Genomic DNA, 2,933 nt, shown 5'->3' with positions numbered 1-2,933 from the left:
TCTCCTGTAGAAATTTGAGAAGCCGAGAAAACGTTGGAGCTCTTTGATGGTTGTGGGGACTGGCCAGTTCTTAATGGCAGCTACCTTCCCCTCGTCCATCTGGATGCCACTGTTGTTGATGTTATATCCAAGGAACTGCACTGAGGATTGGTTGAAGGAGCACTTTTCGGCTTTGAGGAACAGATGGTATTCTCTCAGGCATTGCAGGACCTCCACAACGTGGTGGCGATGTTCGGCCATACTCCGGGAGTAGACAAGGATATCATGTAGACGAGCACAAACTTGTGGAGGAACTCCCGGAGAACATTGTGCATGAAATCCTGGAATACGGAGGGGGCATTGACCAGGCCATATGGCATAAAGCAGTTCTCATAGTGTCCAGTAGGGGGTCACAAAAGCTGTCTTGTCCCCCTCACGTATCCAGATAAGGTTATATGCGCTGCGGAGGTCCAACTTGGTGAAAACAGTGGCTCGGCGGAGGTGTTCTAATGCCGCTGGGACGAGGGGGAAGTTGATATCGGAACTTCACAGTAATCTTATTTAGTGCTCGGTAATCAATACAAGGCCTCAAGCCTCCGTCCTTTTTGGCCATGAAGCAGAAACTCAAAGCAGCAGGGGACGTAGAAGGGCAGCTGTAGCCTTGTTGTAGAGCCTCTTCAATGTACTCCTCTTCCTCCATGGCCTTCTGTTCAGGGATGGATAGTGGGCATATCTTCCAACGGGGCACTGACTCAGCCGAAAGCAGATCGATAGCACAGTCCCATAGCCGATGTGGAGGCAGCTCGGAGGCTTTCTTAGGGCAGAAGACGTCACTGAAGGGGGCATAGCAGGATGGGATGTCGACTGACTGTTTCTCTATAGGGCTCTCAGTGGAGGTGGAACAGACTGGAAGGGATTTGTTGTCACGAGTTGGAGGACGAGGCGTTCGAGGGAAAGCACTTCTTGCCCCACTTCAAGATCTCGCCAGATCTTTAGGAGAGGATGGAATTGTGCTGCACTAACCACAGATGCCTTAAGCTCACATCAGATGTGGAATCCTCCAGAACCAGGAGATGGAGAGTTTCCACATGTAATTGGCCGACTCGGAGCTGGAGAGGACCGACACAGAAGCGTACGTGCTTACGGCTGAGGAGTTTGCCAGTTAATGATTGGACCTGGTAGATGGTCTTGGTCTTGGTGTTTGTGGTCGAGAGGTTGAGCTGACTGCAGAGGGCACAAGAGATGAAGTTCCCGGCTGATCCGGAGTCGAGTAGGGCATTGACTGGAATAGAAACATCGGAGGCAGGAAGCATTACAACAGTGATGAGTGGTTTCATATTTATAATTGATGGCCTTAAAACTCACCATGGGTTTAGAAGGACGGATTGGGCATGCAGAAATAACATGCCCCGCAGCACCACAATATAAACATAGGCCCTGGGTCAGACGCCTCTGCCACTCAGCGAATGGGAGTCTGGTGGTTTCCAATTGCATGGGTCCGTTGCCTGGTTCTGAAGTGAACGGCGCTGGTTTGGCCATGGGACTGGCGATCACTGGTGGTGAAGTGGTGGCTGTTGTGACGGAAGTGGTTGTGGGTGGTGAGGATCCGTAGAAAGGAATCCACAATCTCCTGGAATGGATCGGGAGAGCTCATGTTGTCGTCAGAATTCCTTTGTGGTCCGGTCTTCTGTTACGGAAGTATACACAGAACACAGAGATGAAGGTAAACAGGATGTTTATTGACAACAACGTTGGATCGGCAGGCAATCAGGTGAGTAAACGAAGCAGTGATACTATAGCTGAGAGGATGAGGAATATAATATCAGTCTTTGTCTTACAGGACCAGGAGATCATGGATGGGCAGATGAATGGAGGAAGCACACACACACAAACACTTGCAGGTTGGTGAGAGAGGCACAGAGATGATGGAGGACAAGGACAAGGAGAACACGCTGGAGAATCACAGGAGGTAAGTACAGGATCAACACTGGAGAACTAGCTTTGATAATACGTAGGAGAAACTGGGAATAAGTCCTTTACGAGTGAACAAGACCGGACACTGGAGTGAGGTGATGTATGTGCTTTTGAAGCCAGTGTGATGAGTTTGCAGATGAGTAGCAGGTGCGTGTGATTAGTACTCTGGTGAGGGAGTGCGCTGGGATTGGCTGGTGTGGAGACCTGGCTGATCAGTGACAACATGTGGATGCCGGTTTATTTTGGCTTAATTTGACAGAGATTGTATTTTTTAACAGATTTTAAGAAGAATGAAACAAAATTGAGAACGCTAATGTCCACGTAGTGATAAAACTTGCTGGTGTATTTCTCATGTACATGTATGTGCCATTTGTGGAAAATTACTCTTGAAAAAAAAGAGATATTGATTAGATCTAAAGAGTGACAAGTGAATGATTATATGAATTGGCAACCAAAAGTGGATACTTCATTATCAATGCCAACACTGCGTCCCTCAGGTGAGCTTATAGGAAAAAAATCAACTCGCCGTGGCCATCTGCCTCAGGTGCAGATGTAGTCTGAAGTGAATAATTGTGAAATGAATTGGGAATGCAAGAGCGTGTAAATTGGTTTTAGGCTGTTGGCTTCCTCTCTCACACATTGCAGGTCTGGGGTAACTTGTATCTTGGACCTCGTCCACTATCTAAATTCTTACTTGTCAGGTGTTGAGCTTGAAGGTGAGTAGTGTGTGTGTGCTTGTGATAAAATATTCTGCGCAAGACTGAGCATGTGGTTGGTTTATTCAAGCCTGACTGGTTTACACGGTCAGAAAAGTCCATAAATAATGAGAATCGATTTGTTTCAAATCGTGTGTGCTCTGGCTCACAATAAAAACACAGCAACAGCCATATCACCCAGCAGCCCAAGACTGGTTGCCCACTGAAGCTAAGTAGGGTTGAGCCTGGTCAGTACCTGGATGGGAGACCTCCTGGGAAAAACTT

This window comes from Sinocyclocheilus rhinocerous, unplaced genomic scaffold (genome assembly GCF_001515625.1).
Source record: "Sinocyclocheilus rhinocerous isolate Xijiao unplaced genomic scaffold, SAMN03320098_v1.1 scaffold914, whole genome shotgun sequence".
Taxonomy (NCBI): domain Eukaryota; kingdom Metazoa; phylum Chordata; class Actinopteri; order Cypriniformes; family Cyprinidae; genus Sinocyclocheilus; species Sinocyclocheilus rhinocerous.
The sequence above is the reverse complement of the archived record's forward strand: the minus strand, read 5'-3'. Positions refer to the sequence as shown.